This window comes from Phyllobates terribilis, unplaced genomic scaffold, assembly GCF_046119375.1.
Source record: "Phyllobates terribilis strain yellow unplaced genomic scaffold, ASM4611937v1 Scaffold_29__1_contigs__length_15306474, whole genome shotgun sequence".
Classification (NCBI taxonomy): Eukaryota; Metazoa; Chordata; class Amphibia; order Anura; family Dendrobatidae; genus Phyllobates; species Phyllobates terribilis.
This window is the reverse complement of record NW_027362789.1, coordinates 6251101-6263473: the sequence shown is the minus strand read 5'-3', so window position 1 is coordinate 6263473 and position 12373 is coordinate 6251101. Positions and strand designations below refer to the sequence as shown.

The window sequence follows — 12373 nt, the reverse complement described above, 5'->3', positions numbered from 1 at the left end:
GACAGAATACCCTCCCAGAGCTGTTGCTTAGATGTGAACTGCCTCCCGCCATCATAGACACTCCTTTTGATGATGCTCCAGAGGTTCTCAATGGGGTTGAGGTCAGGGGAGCATGGGTGCCACACCATAAGTTTGTCCCCTTTTATGCCCATAGCAGCCAGAGATGCAGATGTGTTATGTGCAGCATGAGACGGGGCATTATCATGCATGAAAATGATCTTGCTGCGGAATGCACGGTTCTTCTTCTTGAACCATGGAAGGAAGTGCTGTTTGAGAAACTCAACATACATTATGGAGTTCATCTTTACCCCTTCAGGGATCCTAAAAGGGCCGACAATCTCTCTCCCCATGATTCCAGCCCAAAACATTACTCCACCTCCTCCCGTAGCCATCTTCCACTCCATCCATCTGGACCATTGAGATCATTTCATGCATGATAATGCCCCGTCTCATGCTGCACATAACACATCTGCATCTCTGGCTGCTATGGGCATAAAAGGGGACAAACTTATGGTGTGGCACCCATGCTCCCCTGACCTCAACCCCATTGAGAACCTCTGGAGCATCATCAAAAGGAGTGTCTATGATGGCGGGAGGCAGTTCACATCTAAGCAACAGCTCTGGGAGGGTATTCTGTCCTCATGCAAAACAATTGGAAGCAGAAACCATCCAAAACCTGACAAATTCAATGGACGAGAGAGTTCAGAAGCTCCTTTCGAACAAGGGGTCCTATGTGCAAATGTAACATCACCTAGAATAAAGTTTTGAGTTGAAAACTGTTTGATTTCAGTTTGTAATAACCTGATAATGCTTATAATTTCAAAAATTACCATTTTTTTGTTCTTTATTAAAATGAAAAGGTTGAAAACTCTGCTGTGCATAATAATTTGGAACATGCATTTTGAGTGCAGTTTGAGTTTTTTATTTTTTTAAAAATATACTGTTATCATAGGCAGTTTGTACAAAAACCTTTCAATTGTACTCTAATAGTTATTTGACTGGAAAATTACAATGACTGCAATTCATATAGGTATTTTGGGAAAATCTGAGAAAATATTATTTGCATAATAATTTGGAACACAGTGTATTCACACGTTTTCCTTCGGCCTGTTGACAAGCAGCAATCAGAGCTTTGAGCTCTGCTTCATGTGCTGACATACTGGGAGGTAAGGCTGCAGCCTCTACCAATGTATCTTCAGTTGTGACAGCATATCCAGTATGAAACCTGCCAGAGGTGTCAGCATATCTGGATCCATCCGTATATAACGTAAGTCCTGGGTCATCCAAGGGTACTTCCCCCCACTAAAACAAGTGGAATTGACTCCGCAGTAATTAGTTCCAGACAATCATGTGGTGGAGCATCTTTCCCCTCTCCTTCAGGTGCTGGTAGCAGGGTGGCCGGGTTGATGGTGGTGCACCGGTGTAATTTCACATTTTCTGGCAAAATCAACGTACACTGCAGCTGCAGGTGTCTCTGTGTGGACAGATGTTTAGGTTGCTGTAAAGCCAAAACAGCTGCAATATCGTGTGGAGCATAAAGGTGAGTCTCATGTCCAAGGATGATGTCCACCGTTTTTTCAAGTAACTGCTGTGTGGCGTGAACCGCTCGTAGACAGCTGGGGGAGGCCCTGGCTACCGGGTCCAGACGCGCTGAGCAATAACCGACCGGGCGCTGCTTTGTACAGTTTCTCTGCGTGAGTACCCCGGCGGCATGCCCTCCTGTCTCAGAGACATACAAATGGAAAGGTTGAGCATAATCTGGGTTTCCAAGGGCAGGGGCTGTCATTATCCTTGATTTTAGTTGCTCAAAGGCTTGTTGCAGCAGTTCTTGGTGGTCCTTGTTGTTTACACCAGCCAGAGTGTCTTCTTTTAATGCATCATATAGGGGTTGCATCAGACGTGAAGCGCCTGGGATCCATTGTCTACAACATGTACATAGTCCGAGGAACCGTTGCAGCTCTATGGGATCTTTTGGGAATGGTAGTAGGTAGATGGTCTTTCTTTCTTCTGTGAGATGTCTGGTACCCTGAGTAAGGCAGTGGCCTAAGAAAACCACTTGACCAAGGCAAAACTGAAGTTTCGAGGCTGAGACTCGACAATTCAGTTTTGCTAGATGCTTGAGGAGGCTAACACTGGCCCTGATGGACACTTGCTCCATGGGGGCACACAAAAGAAGATCATCAACGTATTGTAATAGTACGACCTCAGAGTTGTCCAGCTGCCACGGCAGCAGACAGCTAGACATGTTCTTTGCAAACTGATTAGGGCTATTCTGCGCTCCCTGCGGCATCACCGTCCAAGTCAATTGCCTGCCCTGATATGTAAATGCAAACAGAAACTGACAGTCTTTATGTAGTGGAATGCTGAAAAAGGTGTTTGCTAAATCAATTACTGTAAACCAGGCTGCGGTAGATGGTATTTGTGAGAGAAGTGTATGTGGGTTAGGCACCACAGTAGTTTCCAAGACTGTCGCTACATTTACTGCCCTCAAATCCTGCACCAATCGATAAGCGGGCGGCTGCCCCGGTTGGGATTTTTTCCTTACGGGGAACAACGGCGTATTGCACGGGGAGACGCAGGGGATTAGTGCCCCTTTCTCTAACAAGGTGTGAATTTGCTGGTGTAGACCTTGTTCTTGTGCATGTGTGAGCGGGTACTGGCGAACCTTGGGAAAGGGCGCTCCGGGCTTGAGGTACACCTGTATTGGTTCTACCGGCAATCACCCAATGTGGTCTGGGCCTTGTAACCACAGAAGGGATTTCCTCTGTGTATGGAGCTAACCTGGGATCTTTTGGGAGATTTCCAATCGTATCTGATATGTTAATCATAACCGTGGGTAGCGCCCGTAAGATGCAGACCTCCTCTATGTGTGCATCAGAGTTTGGATCCTTTAAACCATTGACCATTGTCCTGGTATTGAATTCGGGATCGGAATTTAGACAAGAGGCCTGCTCCTAAAAGATTTACCCGGCAGGTCGGGGATATGACAAATTGTGCCATTACTTCCGGAAATGGGCCAATCGGAATAGGTTTAGTGAGAGTGTGTTTGTTAGGTCTGCCATCTACACCGATCAATATTAGATTGTCGTTAGAAAATTGGACTGGGAGACCCTGGGGCAGTTCAGTGGATTTTAAAATGGAGTTGACTGCCCCAGTGTCTACCATGAACTTCACCGGATTCCCTCCTACTGGGATAACTACAGATGAACAGAGCCCGGGCGTGGTTACGGGCATCACGATGGCAGACTCTGGTTGGCCTCCATTCCAGAATGGATGGTCTTGGGGGACATTTTCTCGTGAGTCTCGTGGGCCGGGCGTCCTATTTCTAGATAGGGGGGCTTGGGCAGTGCACTGGCTAGCAGGGGTGTGACAGTCCCTTTGGAAATGTCCCGTCCGGCCACACCTCCAACAATGAAGATGGGAATTCACTACTGGTCTTTTCCCGGGATACATTACTCGCTGATCAGGTACCGCCATGGGGTAATAGTGAGGCTGTAAGGGAGGATACTGTGTTGCGGGTACTGCAGGTGCTGCAACTGCCACTGCAGCGGGTTTAGATTTGGGCTTAACCGCAGAAGCGGTCCGGCCGACACTTTTCTGGAAGCTTTTTGCTACCTTTAGGGCATCTCCTGGGGTGGCTGACTCAACATCTGGTCATACAGCCAATATCGAGTCCTTGATTTCAGTCCGTAACCCCTGGATAAAGGCGGATACTAACAGCTGGCAATGAGTTTTAGTATGTAAGGAGAACCCAAGGTCCTTATAGACCTGCATAAGGCGCCCATTAAACTTCTCAGCTGACTCTCCCTTCTCTTGAGTGACATCTGTGAGGGTAGTGGATTGATCAGCCAACTTATCCTGAGCCCATATTTTAAGGGCTTGACAGAAGTCAACCCAACTCTCATACGTATTGGTGTCTAATGCTCTATTATATGGGACAGCTGCCTCTACCATGGGATAATATCCTTCACCGGCTTTTACATGGAGCAGGTGTAAAAGATCTTTCCTTGTTGTTGAATATATCTCTCTATCTGCGGCCATGCCCCTGTAAAAAGCCATGGGGGAATGTTCGGGATCCGGGAGACAGTTACACAGAGTATCCGTCTGTACTGGGGTAAATGGGGTATATTTGGGTGGGCTGGTATTGTGGTCCGCTTCCTCCATTTCCTCCATCTTTGTGAGAGGGGGTGGAGGTGGAGGGAAATCAGCATGAGTACTGATTGTTGGGAGATCTTGGAGGTAGGGGAACACTGTGGGAGACCAGATATCGGGTTTGATTAGTTGAGCGGCATAATCAACGAGATCCCTGTCGATGGCCAAGAGTCTTATCTCTCTCAATTTAGTTGGATGCGTGGCGATGTATTGCTTTATAGCCCCGACTATTATTTTGGCCGCGTCTTGTTTTGGATATCCAAAAATACTGGTGGAAATAAATGGCAGGGCTAGGGTTGGCAGGGCTAGGGTTGGGACCGCATGAAGCTGTGATGCGTATGCTATGGTGTTTTGAATTGTTTCTGTAAGCAGGTGTTGTGACCTGGGTACATCCAGGGGATCATATTTTGGTCCCACCGCATGTATAACATACTGACATGATAGCTGTCTCGCTCTTGTAGCCATCACTTCTCCTTCTCTTAACGGACCGTGGACACGGATGTAATTGTTGGATGTAATTTGTATTGTAGGTCCCCCAATACAACATATTTCTGCAGCTAGCCCCCCCCCCATGCTGTAGTTTTGCATTTGCTGCGCTTACAATGATCCCAACTTGCTGTTGCGGTATACTCCCCATGCCTATTCTCAGTATAGTGGAAAATTCCGAAGGACCATTCAGCAAAACAGACGCCACCTCCTGGTACTCGTGTCCATGTTCTATTTCCCCAGTTCGGGAGAGGGTGAATAGGGTAGAGTTCGCAGGTCCCTGGGTCTCCCCGAATGGAGTGTGGACCATGGCGGGAGCAAGTGGGGCAATGGTTTATAATACCCGCCATCAGCGTTAAGTAATGGGAAGGTTGGTGCTACAACACTGGGTCTGCGTGTTCCACAATTATAATACGTCTCGCACCATCCCGGATTGGTGACGCAACACACTTTACAAAGCCTGCCTTCTGGGTTATATGGTGGTGGCTGGCCACCAGTGGGAAGTGCAGGGTATTTAATCTCCTTAGGTATAAATTGCTCAGTTTCCGGATTCAGAATCTGGGGTACAGCTACATTTGTGGGGGTAGGGGATGCTTCTTTAGGGGCTTCAGATTCAGTTTGTGGACACATAAGTTGGGAAGGGGAATCTACTTCCTCCTCTACCTTTTCCCCATCAGCTTCATTTTGTAGCACAAAACAGCCAGTCTTTGTTACAGTGCTAGATAATTTTACTTTCTTGACATAAAGATAATTGAAATAACCAGGCTCCTCCTCTATTTCAACATATCCATCACCACAAATCTCATGTGCAACTTTCTTAAACTTTTCAGCATCTTCCAACAATCCACAGTCAACTAGTCTTCCCCTTTTCTGCCGGATTCCTTCGTCCCACAATGTAGGCTGAAGTCTCCCCTCCACGGGATAGTTTAACAACTTAAACACTTTTGGTGCATTCTTAAATGATCTTTTCCCCTCTCGACCGACCATGATAGTCATCACATCCTCTCCCTCCTGAGGGGGAGACACTTTCTTTCTGCTCCACGTAAACATTGATTAATCACTGCACTGCTGTCTTTCGACTGACAAAGATCCTTGATTTGTGCACAGTATGAGTCCGGCCGGCCTCAACTGTTCCACTGACTCGCCCCTCCCTTCGGGGAAGTCACATACGGTACTAGGTGAATGGAGGAGAGCTCGCGTCTGCAGCCCTCCGGACACTCGATATACTTATATCTGTGTGCGTGTCCTACCCAATATTCGATCACCTGCCGCGACTGATACTAATAGTGTTCAGTCTCCTAAGAATCTTTGTCAGAAGTTAAGGAAGATTCATACAATATTCACTTGTCAATCCGAGGTGGTACTGCTTTAAAAGTTATCAATATCAGACCCCTAATGGGACTACACCCCTATAGTCTCAACTTTGACTATATCCAACCAAGACATCCGGAGATACTGCAAACAACCATGCACCACGTGGAAACCACGCCAAACGGTCAGTATCACTAGTAAAGAACTCGGGCACTTACCGTGGCTTTTGTGGGGGATGATCAGTCCCAATTCCAGTGGGGGAGGCCGAAATCAAATCTCTCTTTGTGGATGTCCAGAGGTGGTGGGGCGTCCCTGGTTAGGGATCCGAGTCACGGCACCAAGCTGTTGAGGGAGGGCAGCAATGACCCTTCATGGTTGACCAAGTGAGTGTCAAATTATTATGTTACAAGGTTGATGTAAAGGACATATCGATATTCATGCTATAGTTACTTCATTTTGTGCTTGCTTCTAAAATGATGTTATTATTACACCTTGCATAGCATACATTATTTCATTCTTTTCTCCTGCTTCACATGCAATTTTCTTACAAGAATCTTTTCTCTCAAGAACATTCTATGAAACACCCTGCTCCTGTTATCTAACTAGTCTGAGCCGGGATGTATAACCTTGTAACTTTCCATCATGTGCCGAAATAACGATAATATGACCATATGTGTGTTTCTGTAATAATCGTACTAACATTGGTTTAAGCCTGTAGTACGGCTGTAGGTGATTGGCTATTGATATACTCAAAACAATATATAATGCTAAGTAAAATAAATGGGATTAGAGATTCTCCGAACAGGAAAAAAATACACAAGCCGGGAGCTGAGCACAGAGGACTGAACCAGAGGAGAACAAGGCTGTATCTGGCAGCTTCCGGCAATATGCTTCCAGCTTTAGTAGGGTGTGGTGCTTTCCAGTTGGCTGAAGCAGGGAGCAGATTACTCCAGCTGGACAGCACACACACCCATACTGCCAGACTGGATGGTACTACTGGTCCCAGGCACCCTAATCTTAGTGGCTGGACAGAGCCTGCGCCGCCCAGAGCTTCTGGTTCAGACGTCTCCTCCATCACCAGCGCCGCCTGCAGGATGAATAAGGCGGCTTCTGGTGAGAGAAGCAGATGTCGCAGGAGCAGATCCCAGAGGAGATGGGACCCACCATTTGCAGAAGCCCTAATGTGACCAAATTGCAGAAAACAAGAGCAGTAGAAATCCTCATAAAGGGACACCATTTTGGAAATTATAACCCTCAGTGAAATAATCTATAGGAGTAGTGACTATTTTGACTCCACAGGCACTTTCCGGAAATTAGCACGCAGTGGATGTTGGAGAGTGAAAATTACAAATATATAATTTCATTACCCAACACATAGTGCCCAGATTGTGCTCCAGGAGACACACACCATCAATTAAGTGGGTTCTTCTCACTATAGTAATGTCAAGTAAATGGATGCTAAATGTGTTTTGGGCACACTGCAAGGCTTTGAAGTGAGGGTGAGATTTGACTTTGGGAGAGTGGATATTGCTGGATTGGTTTATGGAAGCCATGTTGCTTTTCAAAAGCCTTTGAGCCACTAATAATGTGGAAACCTCTGGTTTTCTATTGACAGATGATGGACCTGAGTGGGGACTTGTTTTTTGTGAGATGAGTAGAAGTTATTATTGATATTATTTTTGCCTACAGAACATTTTTTGATGGCTTTTTATTCCATATTTGGGAGACAGAATTAACAAACAGTTGAACACTACGATCCACTGGTTCATCCTAAGAGGTTTTCTATTAGACTGTGAACTGTTATTGTCTTGGTGAATAATGACGGCTAACATAGGACAAAAAAAAAATCACAGAAAAAGATACAGCCTTACTAACTCCAAATCATATTACAAATGCACTAGCAGGATGCCACAGACCCCCATGATAAAGGGGGGGGGGGGGGCAGCACAGGTGAAAAATACTGATGAAGCAACCACTCACAAACCTACCAATTCATGGGGGGGTGGTTGCCTAGTATTAAAGATGCACACAGATGAAGCTTGCATAGGACGCCAGTCACACAGGTAGGTGTGATGCAGTGTCTGGCTTAGGATAGTGATGATGCCCATACTATTAGATCAGGAGGGCTGCCCAGCACTATATAAGTGCACCCCACATGGACAGACACCCCAGTACACCCAACCAACACTAAATTGCTAATGCATTTGTTATCTGATTTATGTTGGTAAGGCTGATTTTTCTCTGTGATGTTTTCTTGGTAGATAATGATACTTTTACATAAAGTACATTTTTATGGAGAGTTTAATTAGAAATATTCAACATTATAAATTTTAAGGATATGTTATTCATAAATAATAATTGGTTTTATTCTTGGCAGATGACTGTACCAGGAGATCAGAGGGACAGCTGACATCTTCAATTTTTAAATCAAATGATCTTGAGATCCCCCAAGATGCAATTGAAGTGACTGCCATTACTCCAGATATACCATCATCCCTTCACAGCAAAGATCTGTCATCTCATCATTTGAAACAGGTCCTGTCTTCTAATTCATTACCGACTACTAAGGAAAATCAAAGTCACAAAATAAGCATTAAAAAAGAAATTGCTCCTAAAACAAAGAAGCAATTTTCATGTTCAGAATATGGAAAAAGTTTTTCCCTCGAAAAGTCTTTTCTTGGGCTGTGTGCCCACTTTGCGTTTTCCAAGTGATTATGCTGCGAAATTTCCTCAGCATAAACGCTTGGGAAACCCTTGGTAATCCGCCCCCCAGGGTCCCCAATGACAAGCCGCAATGTCAATGCCCATGCTGCGGATTTTTCCGCAGCGTTTATGCTGCGCTCAAAAATCCGCAGCATGTCCATTAATTTTGCGGAAACGCGGCGTAATCGCTGCCATTGACTTGCATTGAAACGCATAATATCCGTGTCAGTACATTTGTACACACGGATATTATGCGTTTCTATGTGCGGATGGTACCCAAGTCTGGAGGAGAAAAAAAAAGAATTTAAAACAAAAAATAAAGTTCATACTCACCTTCCGATGTCCTCCCGGTGTTTTGTCTGCTCCGTCCGGTCTCTTGCAATGCTCGCGCTGTTGTGAAGAACCTGCCATGACGTCAGAGTCATGTGACCCATCACATGGCTCAATGACATCACCGCAGGTCCTTCACAACAGCGTGAGCCGCCCAACACACCGGACGCAGCGGAGATAACACCGGGAGGACATCGGAAGGTGAGTATAAACTTAATTTTTTTATTTTTTAACATTCTTATTCTTTTTTTTAACTAACTTGGTCACACTACTATAAATCCATGCCGGTTGCATGGATTTATATAGTGTGAACAAGTTGTCAAGCACTTTTCCAAGTGATGCTAAAATCGCTCGGAAAAGCTCTTGATAACCCGCATGCAGAAATGCATGTGACGCGCCCCCTGGGCCATGTTTGAGGAATACCCGGAGCCGGATCTGTTGGGGGTAGTAGTCCTCGTGGCGGTGACCCGGTCCGTGCCCAGGGTGTCAAACTAAGTGGCGGAATTAGTATATGATGTTTTAGTGTTCGACTACGCCACCCGTTGAATGCGGCTATGGAGCCGCCGCTGCAGGGCAGACCGCTGAGGCCGGTGATATGGTTGTGCAGCGTAGATGGTATAACCCCCAACGGGAGGGATATGGCCCCAGGGCAGCAGATGTAAATGATAATGGTAGTGATAGTGCAGCAAGTAAGCTCAGAGACGTGTGGTGCAGTTTCAAGGCTTTTACTCACAGGTGTTGCTCCGGTCACTTCGGCCAAGGGTGACCACCCGAGCCGTGCTGCGTCCACCAGGTGCGGGACTCGGCCAACTCCCAGGCAGTTCCAGAGCGTGGTCCTGAGCTCCCCTCTCGTCCTTCCTACAGGCCGTCCTCACCAGGGACCCACCTATGTCCGGCTTCCTCGGGCCTTATGGGGCAAAACCTCTCTCCGGTTTTCCTGACCCTATGTGGCGTGCCTTCCTGGTGGATGTGGCGAGGGGTCGCGCCAAAACTTGTCCACGACCTCCGGTTCCTGGCTAAGGATGATTTGCCTCCACCAGCTTGGGATCCGGTACCCTTCTCTGCCAACCCTTCACCCGTTTTAGTTCACTCGTGGGATCTCAGGGTTCCCTCTGCTTGCGTCTCTGGGCCTTTCCTTGTGTTCCCTTTTCTTCCTCTCTCTGCTTCAGGCCTAGCTCTGGAGCTGGGCCCAGACGGAGCCACAGCTCCCCCTCAGCCCTCTCTGGCTGAGCTCCTCTCTCTGAACAGACTCTCCTCTGAACAGGACCCTGTCTCAAGATGGTGCCCACCTCTTATACTCCCTCTGACACCCGAGCCCAGGTGACTAGCACCCAATGGGCTCCTTCCTATGCCCAGAGTCCCTGCCCTGACTGCTCCTACACTACTGGGATGTTCCTCCCCCCCTCCCACTCCAGCCAGGGACAGACGCTGTCGTACCTGCACAACTATCTGGTGGGAGTACCGTTGTTCTGTCCCCCGGAAATGGGATGAGTGCAGTGTATGCAACTAGCTGAGCTCAGTTCCACACTCCATCCTTACCCGGGAGTGGAATACCACACCTCTGGTTGAGGTGCAATACCCCTGTAGCAGCCGAGTCCTCGGGGTGCTACATTCCCCCCTGGTAAATCACAGCACGTCCTCGGGCTGGAAAAGAGTAAAGACATTTAGACATACAAAAAAATTTTAAAGTGCACTCACATATAAGACATTAACTGAAAACTCATCCCTTTATGGGAGGTACTTTTCTCTTTTAAACGTTGCTGGTATAAACATTTTTAAAACATATTCTTGACCTCCGGCCACTCTCAGTCCTCGGCCAGTGGGGATAAGGGAGTGGCTGCTCACAGTCCTCAGCCTGGTTGGGGATTAGGGGCTTATAGTTAACAGTTCTTTAACAGTTCCATACTAGCCCCAACGGGGACCACACTTCACTCAGCAACGGTTCTCATAACAGTTCTGGTAACAGTTCTGGTACCCTGACGGGTAACTATATACAGTACTTTGTTTATGCTACTTCCCTTCAGTAGCGGTGTTCTCTCCGTGCTCCCTCCTGAGGGTAGTCTTCAGACCCGTCCGGGTCCTCTTGGCTTTCCTCATACTGCAACTCCTCCTCAGTTAGCCGGTGTACGTGAAGGGCGTACGGTCCTTTGGCACACTCATGCCGGGTGAAGCCTTGCGGCAGGGTCTGGAGAAGGCCGCTGTTGATGACGCCCGGGGTCAGAGGGTGCGACTTTGGGCCTGGGCTGGTGGTGGCGGTGCCCAGGGCTGGAGGGCTCGGCTGCAGGGCTGGTTGCGGGGTCTGAAGCAGGTTGGTGTCTGCAGCGCCCGGGATCGGCGGCTCCACCAAGGGGCCCGGGAGCAGGCTGACGCTGGCAGCGTCCGGGACAGGGAGACTCCTCTTACCTGCTCCCGCGACCGCTCCTGCGTCACGCGTCTTCTCCTGGCGCTGGTCGGGGCCGGCGACGACTGGGGCACTGCCGATGCTGGGCAGCTTAGTCTGCTGCCGGTCCGCCATCTTGCTGTCCGTTCCTGGTGTCCTCCTCCCCCCTGGTGGACCGTGGCCTACCTTCCGGAGATCCTCTTCCGTAGGCCACGGCTCCGCAGTCAATCGTCGGGGTAGAGGACCTGGCGTCGCGCTCCGATGACGTCAGCGTCGCTCTTCCTCCCTTCCAGGACCTTGAGCAGCGTCAGTGCGTGGGGCGGAGCTTCAGATCTCGCGCGCTTTCGGCGTCCACGCCCCTCTTCTTCCCGCGCGGCGTCCCGAAGATGGAGCCCGATGGCGGGAAATCGACTGCGGATGGCGGGAAGACGGCAGGAAACGACCCAAGATGGCGTCCGATGGCGGGAAATCGGCTCCGGATGGCGGGAAACGACTCCGGACGGCGGGAAACTTCACCACATGTAAGTTCAAAAATCTTTTTCAGGCACGCAGTACCCGGTGGTTGCGGGCACGAAATCCTGCCGACTACGGCAAAGTTGACGCGCCCCCTGGGCCATGTTTGAGGAATACCCGGAGCCGGATCTGTTGGGGTAGTAGTCCTCGTGGCGGTGACCCGGTCCGTGCCCAGGGTGTCAAACTAAGTGGCGGAATTAGTATATGATATTTTAGTGTTCGACTACGCCACCCGTTGAATGCGGCTATGGAGCCGCCGCTGCAGGGCAGACCGCTGAGGCCGGTGATATGGTTGTGCAGCGTAGCTGGTATAACCCCCAACGGGAGGGGTATGGCCCCAGGGCAGCAGATGTAAATGATAATGGTAGTGATGGTGCAGCAAGGAAGCTCAGAGACGTGTGGTGCAGTTGTGACACCCTAGGGGTCTGGTTGCCACAGTGATAGAGATATTACGTCTGAGAGCAGGTGGGAGGTCTCTTGGTCAGGAATCCTATGCAT

The 12373-nt window shown here is 48.5% G+C and overlaps 1 protein-coding gene, 1 long non-coding RNA gene and 1 pseudogene across 3 annotated transcripts in view; 2 read left to right on the top strand and 1 right to left on the bottom strand.

Annotated features, from left to right (window-relative positions):
- The window catches only part of LOC141178593 (uncharacterized), a 328452-nt gene that overhangs the window by 15183 nt on the left and 300896 nt on the right, over positions 1 to 12373 (top strand). The window lies entirely within an intron of this gene.
- The window catches only part of LOC141178605 (uncharacterized), a 92806-nt pseudogene that overhangs the window by 47147 nt on the left and 33286 nt on the right, over positions 1 to 12373 (top strand).
- The window catches only part of LOC141178606 (uncharacterized), a 39146-nt gene that overhangs the window by 4044 nt on the left and 22729 nt on the right, over positions 1 to 12373 (bottom strand). For both annotated transcript variants that reach the window (XR_012254841.1, XR_012254842.1), the window contains exon 2: positions 6168 to 6291. This is a non-coding gene — a long non-coding RNA (uncharacterized lncRNA). The remainder of the gene's footprint in view (positions 1 to 6167; positions 6292 to 12373) is intronic.